This window comes from Dysidea avara, chromosome 8, assembly GCF_963678975.1.
Source record: "Dysidea avara chromosome 8, odDysAvar1.4, whole genome shotgun sequence".
NCBI classification, from domain to species: Eukaryota; Metazoa; Porifera; class Demospongiae; order Dictyoceratida; family Dysideidae; genus Dysidea; species Dysidea avara.
Genome location: NC_089279.1, coordinates 9,516,502 through 9,534,023, shown reverse-complemented (window position 1 = coordinate 9,534,023; position 17,522 = coordinate 9,516,502). Strand labels below are relative to the sequence as shown.

General features: G+C 38.9%; 1 protein-coding gene across 1 annotated transcript in view; it reads left to right on the top strand.

The window, feature by feature from the left end:
• LOC136264137 (xaa-Pro dipeptidase-like) overlaps nucleotides 1–17,522 on the top strand; it is a 55,524-nt gene that overhangs the window by 28,580 nt on the left and 9,422 nt on the right. The window lies entirely within an intron of this gene.

Here is a 17,522-nt window from a genome sequence, read left to right as displayed (position 1 = left end):
CAACACCACATTAGTTAGTATATAATTGTACCTAATACTGTGATTCCTTTTTTTTTCCTGGGCACACCAGCTGTGCTGACTGCCCAGTAATCATAAATAAATAAATAAGACACACGGTAGTGTGTCGTGTGGCCCAAGAAGTCGGCGCGCCACACCGTTTTTTAAATTTATTTTTTATTTTTTTTAAAGATTAGAACATACAAATAAACAGTTAAACAATTAAATCAAAAACTGAATCTCTGATTGCACTAAAGCCACAGGAGCACTTTTGATGTAATGACCTTGTGAAGATCGCGCTTCTCTAATGCACTGGATTGCTGAACGCAGCAAACAAAATGACAATTTACATCTAATCCATCCTAGTACTGTGGCATAAGGGTCATTCCATTTGTCAGACAATAAACTCGCCAATCTCTTGTAAAATACACTGGCTTCATGGCCCATTCCTCCGGAAGCAGAGAACACTAGAGGGGTAAAAGAACTGTGTTCTACTTCACGGATTCGTAACTCATAAGTATATTAACTCATAAGTATAAAAGAACTGTGTTCCACTTCACCGTGAGTATATTAACAGGAAGAAAGAAAACGCAATTTTCACACCTATGTAGCTCTGTGATCCCTTATCCGATTGGAACCAAATTTTCTAGAGACGTGCCGCCCAGTTAGGGGAGTCTACATACCAAATTTGAAGAAAATCGCTCCGGCCATTTCCGAGATACGAGCGAACAAACTTTCGTTTTAATTTCTTCGTTTTTTTTCTTCTTCATCTTCATTTCGCACACTTCGCAAAATTCGCCATAAAACACAAATTCGTGCTCGGATTGGGCTGAAATTTGGCAAACTTAAAGGGCTCATTAAGGCAGATCTCCGTACCAACTTATAAGTAATTCACTTGTATGGCGGAGATAGAGCACCGAAAGTAAAAACTGTCCGGAGTTAGGTGCACTTACCTTACCCCAAGAAAGATAAAACGAATTTAAGGATCGATTGTGGGTTCTTGTTAGTTGTCATTAGTAACGAAGTACTAATTGTGGGAATAGCTGACTCAATGTGTTCATCTTCGGATATATCAAGTAGGGAACTTAATGCATGACTTGTTTTTACTAGTATGTGAGTTATTTTTACTTACTTGACTTTAGAATGTACAGTCTGAGGCCCAGCCTTTCTAATCGACATAAATCAGTATGCCGATTAGAAAGGCTGGGAAACAAAGGAAACAAGTATGGTGACAAGCTGAATCAAAGGAAACAAGTTTGGTGACAAGCTACAAAGGAAACAAGTATGGTGACAAGCTGAATCAACTCAGTCTAAGCAGAATCTAAAGGAATTTTGTGCAGTGTGTGAGGAGCAAACATTCAGATACCTCAAGGAGGCTATATTGTGTGAACATCAATGATTCATTAACAGAGTAGTGGACTATTGTCAGATATCTCAGCCTGAGTACTGAGTTGAATTCTGGATGGGGTCTATTTTACAGAATGGAATGCTTTCTGAATCAACTTGCAGCTTGGCTAGCTGCTATCATTGCTGAAATTGCATTTTATCAGTGGAACCTCCAGGAAAATGGAATAGGATAATTATAAAACATTAATTAAGTGATTGTTTAGGTAATCATGACTATTCAGTCTAATAAACAAAATATATGGTTGATTGAGTGAGGTATCACTTTCAGAATGTTCAGACGACCAGTGATGAGATGCATGGATTCATCGAATTTTTATTGTGGTTGGAGACATTAAATATCCAAAAGCAAACTGACTGTATAATATTAATTCACTTTCTTTATATTTTCTCAATTTTGAGCCTGTATACAAATAATTGAATTTTCCTTGTCAATAGAAATCCTAGAATAAGATGGGAGAGAAACTTATCTTTGTTTACCTATACTGTACAACCAAGAGTTCGTAATACTGATTTGTATGGGGGAGAGTGTCTAACTCTCAGTATGGCCTGTACAAACACCCTGCGTAAAGTTCACCTTTCATCAAATCAACACCTTTACTGGGGGGTAGAAAACTGTTGATTAGTGTTGCTGAAGAAGGTAAAGCCTTTGTTCTGAAGTAAGGCCAAGGTGTTACTTAAGCAGGGTGTTTGGTGAATGCATTCAAGTTAGACACAAAGGCGTAGCCAGGAGTTTTTTGAAGGGGGTTCGGTTTAAAGTGGAAGGCCTTGATGCTTCCCCTAGACCATGTTGGGTCGAAAATGATGCATACACAAAATGTGCCCTTAGGCAGTAACAATAAAAGGTGCTGTTTGTGCATCTAACTAGCTAAAACCTACACACTGCTGTTTATGCAGCTTATAGAAACTATAAACCTATCGTAAAACTAACTAAACTTCACTTCCAGACAGCCGGATTCTAGACTACATGCAAAACTTCGATGCTTGTGGCTTTCCATGTAAAGGATCCATAGGTCGCCATGATCTCTTTCTAACAAAAGCATAATAAACCAGCTGTAAAATCTGCAACAGGCCATACCTTCCTTCATAAACATAATAAGATTTGTGGGAATAACAGCTACCTAATTTCCTTTCCGTTCAAAGGTTTTCGTCCGTCGCCGTTATCCCTAGTCACGTGAGACACACCACACTGGTCATTCTTGTTTGCCTTTTAATACAAACGTATAAAGTTGCGGTATTAACTGCGACATAACTGTGCTTTTATTCAAAAGATATAGCTACAGATCATGGATTCACAATACTCCTCTAACCTTTACAAGCTAAACCAACAAATCAGCTGGTTAATTGGCGACTATTTCATCCTTCGCATTCAAAGGATAACTCCTGTCGCCGTGATCCCTAGTCACGTGAGATGCTACCTTGTGTGTGGAACTCCGGACCCCTCTTATCCGGATTCTCAGTCAACCAAACTACAGAAATGACTGCTCTATTAGAGTAGAGACTATAGCTAGGTAGTTGATAATACTGAAATTTTAAAACTTTCAGACTTAGGACCACTCCTGGTCCCAAGGGGTTTGGATGAGCATACAGGTTGAATGTGCAGTTCCTCTGTCACTGCCTACACATTGAAGTTGATGCTTAAGTATATACAGGTTGAATGTGGTCCCTTTGTTATGCCTACACATTGCTGGGGATCAATTGTAAGTCACCACTGAGTCTAGGAATTTTTCTACATTCTTCACGTTTTAGTCACATGTTTCTGACTACCTGTATTTACAGTCTTCAAGCCTTCTCACAGGTCCCTAGTGGTACAGCATTTCCAGAGAGTATTCATGCAATTAAAAATTTTGCATTGAATATTAAACCTTCAAGTTAAATACTCTAAATAACTAGAGTAGTCAAGTACTTAACATAAAGCTATTGTACCAACACAGTAAAAATAGCTTAAATTTGTAAATTTGTATCTCAGAGTGTTTAAGACTTGTGTGCTTCAAGCTCTTGTAGCTCCTTCTCTTTACTTCTTTTCCTTAATTCTCCTCATACAGTGCCAACTGAAGCCATTATATCAATTCCTAATGCATAAATGTTTGAAAGGTGAGCTTTAAATTTTTAAAATGAAATTATTACCAGATTAAATCACACAATACACCTGTACCTGGGAGAGCATGACCTAGATTTAATCAGAGTTAGACTGAGGTAGAGGCGTGGTTTTACTGCATATTTTAAAGCTGTATAACTTGCTTTTCTTGTTGGACAGTAAAAAGTTAATGCAAAAATAATTTTGTGCCATTATTATTATCATTAGACTTTACAGCATATACAAGGGCATGCAAAGTGACACAAGGAAGGAGATACAAAAAGAAAGGGTGTATGCTGATGGTCTGGTAGCAACCTGTGCTACCAGCCATAAGATTAATAACAATTAATTACTTAACTACTTACAAAACAGAAAACAAAAGCTTTACTTACAGAAAAAAGTGGAAAAAAGAAAATTATTTGCTTGTTTGTTGAAACGGAAAGGGTGCAATCAATTGGGGGTAGGGAGTTCCAGAGCCAAATTAGTCTGTAAAGGTATGAATGGCGGGTAACATTGTTTAAGGCAAGTTTGTGTTCTAACTTGTTGAATGTTGATGACCAAATAGGACTTGTAGCAAATGTGATATAGTTGTGAATATTAAAATGTGTAGATGGTGACTTCAAAGATTTCAAGCAAAATATAATATCTAAAAGCTCTAAGGTGTACATCAGTGGCAGTATTTGGAGTTTAACTAGACGATCGAAAGAAGAAGAGTGATAATCATTTAATATAAATTTTGTAGATCTTCTTTGAACCTGTTCTAATAAAAGTATGTCTTTTGATAGGTGAGGCCTCCAAACTGGTGAACAATAAGATACCTGTGACCTGACCAAGGTTAAATAGAGTTTTTTCTTAGCCATAGGGTTATGCAAATTACCAAAGGTCCATCGAAGTAAACACAAAATTTTGTATGCTTTAGCAATTATGTAAGAAATGTGAGAGGTCCATGTCAGGTCTGAAGATATAAAGACTCCTAGGTCCTTTTGTAATTGCTTTATAGGAATATCAGAACCATCTAGGTGATACTGAGCATGAAACCTACATTTAAACTCAAGTAGTTACTTTTATGGTGTTAAAGATTAAATCTGTATCATGACTCCACAGTGAAAGAAAGTCAAGATCTAACTGTAAGTGAATAGTATCTTCCTGTTGATTAATTCTCTTGAAAACTTTGGTGTTGTCGACAAATAAGAAACATTTAGAACTTTGAAGATAGAGAGGAAGGTCATTAATGTGAATTAAAAATAACTGGGGTCCATTTTAAATGCATACAGTTTATATAATGTACTTTATGAAAATTTACAAGGTTTACCAAATTACAATGGTTTATAGTATATTGCATTTTGTTAAGCATGTGTGACAACATTCGGTGTGTTATTGGCTAACATGTATGTAACATAGTTATAGCCTAAATTTCTGGAGGACAACTTTCACGGTATATCTTTTTACATAGCAAAGAACTACATATAGGACTGTCCATACAAAAATTTGCCATAGGTACTGATAGTAAGTTGGTACATCTACTCTAAGTAGTAATTTAGCTATGTCAGAAGTAGCTACTAATGTGGTACTGCAATATGTTTCCAGGACAATCAATTGACTGTGGGTGTTCTGTGTGATAAGTTGAAGTCGAAATCTCATGTAAAGAATTTTGTCAAGTTTTGGGTGTCAAAGTCTCACAACCATCAGTTGATGCAGTGTCCAAGATGTGAATAAAACTAAAAACCCAAACTTTCTGAGAAATGGAAAGGTTAGCCATGATTAAAAGGGACTCCCACCTTCCGATGAACATGAACTTGCAAACTGACAGTCATACATACACAAGAAGAACTGCATGGTTTAAATTTAATCATCATTAATCAGAGACTATTATGATTACATTTTCCAAATGTTGGAGACTCACAAGATGTAAGAAAACAAGACACTCTGTTTTGAAAAAGAAACCTGCGAGTTTGTTCAGATTTCAAATGATTACTTAACCTAGCTAACAATAAGGTGAAACAGAAAAGGGCCAAAGAAAGGAAAAAAATCCCTCCTACCCCAGGATTAGAACTGCAGGCCACCCAAGTCTTACACTCAGTCTCCTCCAGGAGGAATGGATTTTCTTCCTTTAAACCTAAGTATTTATTGTTATTAGCACTTTAGAGTGACATTTACATATTATGTCACACCACTCCATTCAATTGGTATTCCGTTCCCTAGTGCAACTCAACAAGATAGCTCATGTGACTGTGGATTGCTTTCATTGGCATATGTCTACACAGCATGCAATGGAGTATAGCTTGAACCAGAAGCTTCATAAAAATCTAAAGTCTTGGGAGCCATGATTTGTCTAGACCTTTGGCCTCACCTTTGAGAGAAAATTACCAAATTTATTGTGTTTGCCGACTGCCAGACTGTGGAGACAGATGGTGCAGTGTTGAAGTTGTCATGAATGGCATCACTATATATACTTGTGCTGGCATATACCTAGTGACAATAAAGTGAAGGGTATGTGATTTTGTAGAAACTGTGACCAACACTAAACCAGTATGGGTATAGAGTTATGCATGCTTTTTGCTGTTTTAGCAGCAGCAGCAGCAGCAGCAGCAGCAGCAGCAGCAGCAGCAGCAGCAGCAGCAGCAGCAGCAGCAGCAGCAGCAGCAGCAGCAGCAGCAGCAGCAGCAGCAGCAGCAGCAGCAGCAGCAGCAGCAGCAGCAGCAGCAGCAGCAGCAGCAGCAGCAGCAGCAGCAGCAGCAGCAGCAGCAGCAGCAGCAGCAGCAGCAGCAGCAGCAGCAGCAGCAGCAGCAGCAGCAGCAGCAGCAGCAGCAGCAGCAGCAGCAGCAGCAGCAGCAGCAGCAGCAGCAGCAGCAGCAGCAGCAGCAGCAGCAGCAGTAGCCCAGGTGGTAGGGCATCGACCTGATGATCAAGAGGTCCCAGGTTTGATGCTTGAGTAGGGTGTTGCTACTGCTGTTACCTTCAGTAAGAAACTTTACCCCTATTGCTCCAGCCACCCAGCTGTAAACCAGGAACATATTGTGCAACTCAGGGCACAGCTGAAGAACAGCCTTGTCATCCCTGTAAATATAAATTTAAAAAAAAGCAGTTTGTTTATTCATTATTAGCAGTGATTTTGTACTGAAACTATACCAGTGATTCACTGGTTTGTACTGTTTTAGCAACAGCTTGTCAATCATTATTTGACTGAGTGGATAATTAACTAGTTAGTTGCGAGCAACAAATAAATTACATTGCTAGTTAATACACCCTGTGCTTACATTAAAATCTGTATTATATAAATGCCACGCTAGGTCTGGGTGTAATACCCTAGTAATAACCTTGCACACATATACTGGTAGTTATACTATACCTTATGTACATGGGGTGTTACCTCCTGGTGCCTGTAATTCTGGGTTCCAAAGTGTCTGTCATAGAGAAAAAAGTTACAAGTGCCACAAGAAAATAGGTGAATGAAGCAGTTACTATAATTAATGGTTAAAATTGAAATAATTACTTAAATATCTTTTGTATTAATCATAATTAATATACCTGACCCTCAAACTGTTAGTCATGCCACCCACATGGATTTTCTCATGCATTGCAACTCCAAAGTTGAGTTCCAGGAGATGATATTATAAACAAAATTCATTTGACAGAGAGCAACTGGACAAAAGAGGGAAGTTGATTAACAAAAGATGGAGATTTAGTGACAAGTAACAAACAGATCAAACGATATATATAAATGATCTATAAAAGGGACACAAACATCTAATCCTGCATGCATTAGAGTAGTGATTATAATAGTGATTCAATTTTTACATAACATAAAGCAGTAAAATGGCTACATATCTATTAATTTATTGCCTACAAAGCAGCTATTTGAATTATCAGTTTACAAGTAAACAACTAAAACTAAATAATCAAAATTAATGCTGTAAAAGTTGCAGTGTCATAGCAGCTTTATTTCGCCCTTATCCACACCCTGTTTTAAAGAGCGAATTGTTTCATTTTCATCTGGCCCACAACCATCGAAGGTAATTACATATCCTCTAGATGAATAAGAAATGACTGTTCCCTTGTACCATCTCGTTGTTTGTTGATCATCTGAGTTATAGTACTCTACAGCTACTCGGAGACCAACAGCTTTCTTGCCTGAAGGAACTCCCAATGCAGTTCTGCTTTCTCGGGCTTTGGGAGGTCGACGATTTCTCTTTTTCTTTTTGGTTTTATATGAAATAGTAATTCCAACCTCTGAAGCAATTTGCAATACTGCCTGACGACGATCTTCTAGGTATAAGTGTTCAACTAACGGTTTAAGCGAACACATTTCAAGTTGTCTGGTGTACATTGCCTGTTAATTGACTCAACAGGATTGTTAGTGCCAGGTAGGTCATCCCATTCATCATCGTTTATAGAACTGAAGGCATTGCTCAATTTTTGCAAGACTGCAGGACGTGTCCACCAGTCAGTCCATGTCTGTACCCTACTCCATCTTACTGTGTCTACTTCTCCTGAAGAAACATTACACAAGGGTGGTGGTAAACTTTCTGACAATTTTGTGAACAGTTCAGATCCTGATAGAACATTGAAGGCTAATTGTACTTTATCCTTTGATGGATTATCAGGTACTAGTTTTGCAACTGACAAGAAAATTTGATACCCCAATGAATGTGTAGAAGGGTCGACAATTTTTGCTATTCTCATAGCAGATCTTATGAAGTGTACTGAACAACCACGCAGTATATTGTTGATTTCCATACCAAAGGATTCTCGAAAGGCATTAGCCTCTCCCTCTGCAAAATCCAAAAGGATTTCTTTATGAGCACTTGTCATTTCATACCTTGGAAAAGCTTGCTTAATATTAGCAGACAGCACTGACAAAGCTTTTTCTATAGACTCGCCATCTTGGTGATTCATCAGCACCCTGCCACATGCCATATAACCCTTTGTATTGTTGTTAAAACATACAACATTAAAAAGGTAAGGGAAATGATGATTCCCAGTATAATCAACATCAACGAACAAGGCATCTGCCTTGTACCAATGATACAATTGAAAGGGTGACTGAAAGAAAGTGCATCTCCTGTCTCTTGTAAATTGATATGCATTGTCTCCATCAAGTTGGTATGCTCCAATCAGTTCATCAATTTCTTTGCTTCTGCTTTCCAAGACTGTGCACTGTTTATCTATTCCTGCTTTTATGGCAGGGAATGATGCAATAATCTTAAATGGGTTGACTTTATCATTATCTATTTTCTCTACTTCCTTCCTTACTTTTTTCACAGCTGCTCTCATTCTATCTAAATTTATTGCAGGCAAAGATGCTTCCATTGGACGATTAGGCATTCCAACCCCTTTTTGTAATTCTTTGGGTGTGACTGACAGATTGTGAGAAACGGCATTAGAAATATCTGCTAATACTCTAGGGGAAATTTTCCATACTAAGGTGCAGCGTGGTTATGCATAGTGTTGCCAGTTCCTGTATTCATAGCAAAAAACCATCGTCTACCATCTCCATCCAGTTGTTTTGGGTAAATGTATACAATGTGGCAGCAACATGGACCACTTGGTTGGAGAGCCATGGTAGGATGCTCCTCACAACGGTTTATCTTTTGTTTGGTTGAAACAATATAATCGCATCCTTCTCCTGCACATATTTTGACAGTAGGATCTGTTCATCAAAAGAGTTTTCCTTATTCCATCCAGATTTACTTCTAATTCCTTAACTGTTGCCTGGCTTCGAGACAGCTGAAGGCAATGAAGTAGATAGTGAGGATCAGAGATGGCATGTGGGGAATTCTGCACTTCAGGGAAGTACAAACAAATCTCACTCTCTGTTGATGCTGTACCAAACCCAAGGAATTTTAACTGGTCTGCGTCACCTGGTTGCCACATCTACTTTTCAAAAATGTTCATCAACCTAGGCTTCACCTGCATTCTTCTTGCTTGCGAGCTCTTTGTTGGACTAATTGTGATATCCTGTGAACTGGCCAGTATCTTTTTAATCACAGTACAAGATGGATTCAATGACATCACTTGTGTAGGCCTTTCTAAATGGTCTTCTCCTTCAGGGGAAACCATGTATCGACTATGTACTTCATAATGGTTTTCAAAAGGTCGAAATGTGAAAGAAAGATCTAGTAGGCAGAGATGAACAGCAACGTATAATACTTTGCACCATGAAAAGCTTGACATTGGAGTATCTGTTATCACCATACCACAACCCCAAGGTACGAGTTCATTATCTATAGACTCCAGGCACTTACATATATCTAATCAAAAACAGCCAAGCTGTAAAAAAAGGTGCGGCCCCCAAAAAGGCCATGGTGAAAAAAGATGTGAAATCCAAGGTGGCGGCCAAGAAATGGCTGTGATGGTAGGTTAATGGTTACATTTTAATAACGACAATTCAGAATTTTGTGCCGCTTGGTCTTGGCACCAAATTCACCTAAATTGTTGTTATTAAAATGTAACCATTAACCCACCATCACAGCCATTTCTTGGCCGCCACCTTGGATTTCACATCTTTTTTCACCATGGCCTTTTTGGGGGCCGCACCTTTTTTTACAGCTTGGCTGTTTTTGATTAGATATCACTTCTTTTTGTATTTGTATACTGCAAAGCCAGCCTATGGCTGGCTTTGGGGCTTTTTTAACCCATGTGTTTTTTTCTTTACTACAGGAAGAAGAAAAGAACTTAAAGAAGAATTTTAGTACTTCAATTATTTTTGATTTTATTAGTAATTATACAAATTATATACATATATTTATTACATGCCCATTATTCCCCACAGGATATTTTTTTGCAGCTGATCTCTCTACTGGGTGACTTGAAATGTAGCTGAACTACATACAGGATGGTTTCTTTGACTTCGTCCAGCTGATCTCTCTACGGGGTGATTTGTTTCTAGCTGAACTCTCTACAGGTGATTTGTTTGCAGCTAAACTCTCTACATGGTGGTTTCTTTGTAGCTGAACTCTCTACAAGGTAACTTCTTCTCTACAGGGTGATTTGTTGTAGTTGAATTCTCTACAAGGTGATTTGTATGAGGCTGAACTCTCTACATGGCGGTTTATTTGTAGCTGAACTCTCTACAGAGTGATTTGTTTGCAGCTGAACTCTCTACATGATGGTTTCTTTGTAACTGAACACTCTACAAGGTGACTTCTTCTAGCTGATCTTTCTACAGGGTGAATTGTTGTAGCTGAACTATCTACAAGGTAACTTCTTCTAGCTGATCTCTATACAGGGTAATTTGTTTGTAGTTAAATTCTGTACAGGTGGTTTCTTTGTAGCTGAACTCTGTACATGATGGTTTCTTTGTAGCTGAACTCTTTACAAGGTGACTTCTTCTAGCTGAACTCTCTACGGGGTACTTTCTTTGTAGCTGAACTCTCTATACGATGGTTTCTTTGTAACTGAACTCTCTACAAGGTAACTTCTTCTAGCTGATCTTTCTACTGGGTGATTTGTTTGCAGCTGAACTCTCTACACGGTGGTTTCTTTGTTGCTGAACTCTCTACAAGGTGAATTCTTCTACCTGATCTCTCTACAGGGTGATTTGTTTGTAACTGAACTCTGTACAAGTGCGTTTTTGTGGGTGATCTCACTGCAGGTTAATTTGTTTGTAGCTGAACTCACTAAAGGGTGATTTTGCTTGTAGCTGAACTCCTTGCATTGTATCTAGTTTCTAGCTGATCTCTCTACAGGGTGATTTGTTTGTAGCTGATCTCTCTACAAGTTGATTTGTGTGTAGCTGATCTCTCTGCAGGTTGATTAATTTGCAGCCGATCTCTCTACAAGGTAATTTGTTTGTAGCTGAACTGTCTGTAAAGTGATTTATTTGTAGCTGATCTCTCTGCAGGTTGATTTGTTTTAGCTGAACTCTCTACAGGGTGATTTACTTGTAGCTGAACTCCTTACATTGTGTCTAGTTTCTAGCTGATCTTTCTACAGGGTGATTTGCTTGTAGCTGATCTCTCTACAAGTTGATTTGTGTGTAGCTGATCTTTCTACTGGTTGATTTGTTTGTAGCCGATCTCTCTACAGGGTAAATTGTTTGTAGCTGAACTCTGTACAAGGTGCTTTTTTGTAGGTGATCTCACTGCAGGTTGATTTGTTTGTAGCTGAACTCACTAGAGGGTGATTTGCTTGTAGCTGAACTCCTTACATTGTGTCTAGTTTCTAGCTGATCTCTCTACAGGGTGATTTGTTTGTAGCTGAACTCTCTATAAAGTGATTTGTTTGCAGCTGAACTCTCTACATGGTGGTTTCTTTGTTGCTGAACTCTCTGCAGGGTGTTTTGCTTGTAGCTACTCTCTACAGGGTGATTTGTTTCTAGCTTATCTCTCTACAGGTTGATTTGTGTGTAACTGATCTCTCTACAAGCTGATTTGTTTGTAGCTGAATTCTCTGCAAAGTGTTTTGTTTGTAGCTGACCTCTCTTCAGGGTGATTTGTTTCTAGCTGATCTCTCTACAGGGTGATTTTTTTGTAGCTGACCTCTCTTCAGGGTGATTTTTTTTCTAGCTGATATCTCTACAGGGTGATTTTTTTGTAGCTGACCTCTCTTCAGGGTGATTTTTTTCTAGCTGATATCTCTACAGGGTGATTTGTTTGTAGCTGATCTCTCTCCTAGTTGAATTGTGTGTAGCTGATCTCTCTGCAGGTTGATTTGTTTGTAGCCGATCTCTCTACAAGGTAATTTATTTGTAGCTGAACTGTCTAAAAGGTGATTTGTTTTTAGCTGATCTCTCTGCAGGTTGATTTGTTTTAGCTGAACTCTCTACAGGGTGATTTATTTGTAGCTGAACTCCTTACATTGTATGTAGTTTCTAGCTGATCTCTCTACAGGGTGATTTGTTTGTAGTTGATCTCTCTACAAGTTGATTTGTGTGTAGCTGATCTCTCTATAGGGTAATTTGTTTGTAGCTGAACTCTCTATAAGGTGATTTGTTTGTAGTTGATCTCTCTGTAGGTTGATTTGTTTTAGCTGATCTCTCTACAGGCTGATTTGTTTGTAGCCGATCTCTCCACAGGGTAATTTGTTTGTACCTGAACTCTCTACATGGTGGTTTCTTTGTTGCTGAACTCTCTACAGGGTGTTTTGCTTGTAGCTGATCTCTCTACAGGGCAATTTGTTTGTAGCTGATCTCTCTACAGGGTGATTTTTTTGTAGCTGATCTCTCTTCAGGGTGATTTGTTTCTAGCTGATCTCTCTACAGGGTGATTTTTTGTAGCTGACCTCTCTTCAGGGTGATTTGTTTCTAGCTGATTGCTCTACAGGTTGATTTGTTTGTAGATGAACTCTCTACAGGGTAATTTACTTGTAGCTGAACTCCTTACTTTGTGTCTAGTTTGTAGCTGATCTCTCTACAGGGTGATTTGTTTGTAGCAGAACTCCTTACATTGTGTGTAGTTTCTAGCTGATCTCTCTACAGGGTGATTTGTTTGTAGCTGATCTCTCTACAAGTTGATTTGTGTGTAGCTGATCTCTCTGCAGGTTGATTTGTTTGTAGCCGATCTCTCTACAGGTAATCATTTGTAGCTGAACTCTCTATAAGGTGATTTGTTTGTAGCTGATCTCTCTGCAGGTTGATTTGTTTTAGCTGAACTCTCTACATGGTGATTGCTTGTAGCTGAACTCCTTACATTGTGTCTAGTTTCTATCTGATGTCTCTACAGGGTGATTTTTTGTAGCTGAACTCTCTTCAGGGTGATTTGTTTCTAGCTGATCTCTCTACAGGTAGATTTGTGTTGATTTGTTCATTGCTGATCGCTCTAAAGGTTGATTTGTTGCAGCTGAACACCCTGCAATGTGTTTTGTTTGTAGCTGATCACTCTAAAGGGTAATTTGTTTGTAGCTGAACTCTCTCCACAGTGACTTGTGTGTAGCTGAATTCTGTGTAACTGAATTCTCTAGAGAGTGACTTAATTATAGCTGAATTCTCTACACAGTGCATGACTTGTTTATAGCTGAACTTTCTTCAGTGTGACCTGAATCTCTATAGTGATATATTTGCTTAACTCTCCACATGGTGACTGTCTTCTTGCTTAACTGTCTATAAGATTAACTGTTTGCAGCTGAACTCCCTACAGAATAACTTGTGATGTAATAAAATTCTATAATGGAATAAATAAATTAGCCGAATGCTCTATTAGGGTGACTGTTCTATTAGAGTATCTCGATCTAGCATTTGCTACACGGAGTTGGCTTTCGAATCATAACTCAGTGGTTTGTAATCCGATTCTTCTGTACTACTGCAAGGACTTTCTATGAAGATTATTCCAGCTATACACCGATTTTCAGCTCATTGCTCTAAGCGGTTTGCCTAGTAGGCGTGAAAACTAATCCTTTTTTATTCATAAAAATCGATTGCGTAATTGTGACACAGGTTGGGTTTTGTGTCATATCTCCGTGGTCTTTATCTCGATTCCTTTCAAACCACCAAAAGGCACTCCTACGATTGTTACTCCATCTACATAGCAATTTTCAACTCATTCCATGAAGCGGTTTACCCTGTAGGCGTGACAACAAATCGATCTTGTTTTACGCGAATAAGCGGTCATAACTCCTGAACCATTCATCGGATTTGTACCAAATTTGATGCTAGGATTCGCCTTTGGACTCCCTTTCTGTGTGCCAAATTTCAAGGCGATCGGAGTACGCGTTTGCTTGTTATAGCAATTTTTGCAAGTGTGCGAAAATACGAAGAAGAAAAAAAAACGAAGAAAAAAAAACGAAAGTTTGGCAGCTCGTATCTCGGAAATGGCTTTAGCGATTTCCTTCAAATTTGGAATGTAGACTCCCTTGGCTGGCGGGCAACTGTGTAGCAAATTTGGTTCCAATCAGATAAGTGATCACCGAGATACAAAGGTGTGAAAATGACGTTTTCGTTCTTCCTGTCAATATACTCACGGGTGTGGCGTGCCGGCTACTTGGGCCGCACGACACACTACCGTGTGTCTTGATATGGACTTGTTGATTTCATCAAAACACCTACTAACAAAGTTTTTAGTTACAGTGCTCAACCCTGCATTGTGAAGCTGTTACACAGCAGACAGTAGTGTGCACAGGTAGTCCTTAATATCACAGCACTCTTCACAAAGCATATCTGATGCCTTACATATCATGCATAGAGGACTATTCGATACAAAGCAGGTGGGAGGTTCTGTATCACCTGCACCTCCATAAAAAAATGAGAGAGCCCAAGACAAACATTTACCGTGATAAACAATGTAAATAAATCGCCAAGCTTCAACATAATTACGAATCATCTCACGCTTCTTATCTTCATGTGTCTACTTGTCATCCCCATCTATTGCGCGGTCAAGTGCTTCCTTGATCCACAAACCTAAACGTTTGTCATCAACACATTCATTGAAGTAAAGAAAAGCATTTGCTACCATGCCATCTTTTCTGCCAGCATGGCCAAACTCCTGTAAAAGAACACCTAGATTCCTTGGACAACCAATTCTGATAACTTGATTATTTCTAGGATTATCAACGCCCAATTCATAAGACTCAGTTGCCACCAGCACAGAAGCATCCCCCTTTAAGAGTCTTTTCTCTACTGAAACTCTTTCTTCAAATCGCACATTCGAATCTAGAACTTCTATGATGTCTTTTGCAGTTCTTGACCAAGATGATGACTCGATTGATAGTGAATCACTATTATCCCTTTCAGCATCATCTACTGAATCTATCTCGGCATCGTCATCTAACGCAAGAGGCTTTTGTCTTTTGTATCGTCTTAAATGCAACACGAGGTTTTTCCGATGCACACCTTCAGTTAGTTATCGCTGTGTAAAAAATCTGCTTGAAGAATTTGTATTTGATCTTCCGTCAGAGTAGCAGACATTGCAAGGAGCTTACACTCCAATTGTCTCAACCTTTTAATGCCATCAAACGCTGGTCAATATGATGGCAATCTATCTAAAATCTTGTGGGCTTCGTCCAAAACTATGAGATGCAAATCATCTACTTTGTCTTTTAATGCACTAAACTGACTGATGGTTGCCTGGTAGCGTCCATTTGCTGGTGTCCCAAATAAATATTCAGGGATGCAAAATGCAATGAGAGGCCTCTCACTATCACATGGGTTCCTTAACACTTTGCGAAAATTCATTTGGCTGTTATTTCCTGCAGCACCGCCTAGTGCAAATGCATCTATCCCCCTTAATTTCAAATTTTGAATTTGGTTTGTAATAACTGCTATCATTGGCTCAATAACTAATGTTATTTTATAAGGGCTGATGCAACGTAACAGAGAGATTTACCAGAACCTGTTGGCTGCACAACAGTGACATCTTTTCCACCCTGCAATGCTTCAATAGCAGCTACTTGAAAATTTTTGTGTTGTGCCACCTTCAGTTTAGATTTTAGTGATTCTAATTCTGTTATAATGCAAGGAGCCAATGATGGTTGTGAGCTGTGAGGAGAGACAGAATTGGTGCTTCATGTGACTGTTGAGACTGATAAGTACTAGCACCAAAATCAGTAATATCCACATCTGGCTAGTTATCACTATCAGGGCAATCATGCCCACCATTCTCTTGCCTCGCATCAAAGAAGTCTTCTAAAACTTTCAATACTGCTAGTGCATTAGGCCTTGCTTCTGGATCCTGCAACCAACACTCTTTGATTAAGCCAGAAAGTGTTGTGTCTACATTTGTGGGAAACACAGGCCGTAACCCATGCCGAGCATTGTCAATTAATGCCATAGAAACATTGCACCACGCAGGTTTGCAGCATACTAGCTCATAGGCAAGTATGGAAAACGCATATATGTCAGAAGCCTTGGTAGGTCTCAGTGGAAATGCACCATTTGAAAGCAATTCTTGTGACATGTACCAGGTGTCATTAATTGCTTCATCGTAGTAGAATGAGAAGAACGTTGTGGGGCTGTTGGAACATTAGCATAGTCAGTAAGCTTTAAAAAAACTCATCACGATGTAACCCATTTACCAAAACATTTGATGGCTTAATATCTCCATGTATTATGCCATTACTGTAGAGAAAGCCAACCCCCTCACTGATGTCAGTCAGCGCAATAATTGATAAATCAAGAGGCATCTCATATCCATAAAAAACCATTAAGTCTTCAAGTGAACGCACAACCTCATCTCCTAGTTTCTTTTCACAAAGTTCCATAATTACATAGCCAGACTGGGGACAGAGACCATATATTTTGGCTACTTTAGGATGATCATGCATGTGCAAATATTGCTCGTATGACTTTACAAGTGAACTAGCTTGGCTATAAGAATAACCCTTCAACTTCTTAACAGCAAATTCTCTACAATTCATTGTACCTACGTACACTCTACTGCTTGCACCATCTCCTACCTTATTCGTTAGTGATACAATTATCTTTCCCTCCATATTATATGGGCTTTCCCACACAAATGACTTGTGTGATGGCAGAGTCACATTGATCCTTCTGGGTCACTTCTTTGGTGGCTCCATTGCTAAGGGGAGAAAAGTGATCATCACTAGTGGTGCTCCACAGCAATAGCTACTACCCAATCTCTGTAAGCATACTGTACCTCGAATTGCCGTTTATGCCGGCCGTCAGAACAAGCGTAAGAATTCTCTATAAATCAGATGCTGAAGTAGCTAGATACCCATAATGAAATCTATAATGTTGGTATTATCACAGTACAGTAACAAAGTTTCTCACTTCAAATTTCACACTTACCAGTTTGGTGGCATGGTCCAAAGGAATGCGCGCGAAAAAAACACGTGCGAAAGAATAAAACCCGAGGTAAAACCCCCAATGCTAATTACGTTTTGAACAAAATCACGGAGTTGCAGCTGATTTACTCACAGCATTAACATGGTTCCGTACAGAAACATATTAACTTCGTTGGATATACCGCAATCTAAGGTACGCCAATGTGTTAAAGGTTTTAAGGGAGCAACATTTCCCCCTTCTTTTTCGACGTGTGATATCAATGGTTTTTATCACTCGTAGGTATTCTTGCTGCCATTTTGATGTTTGATACTAAAGGTTTTAAGCAATGGTGTCTGATAAATTCACTACCTGTTCCTACTTTTTATGTAA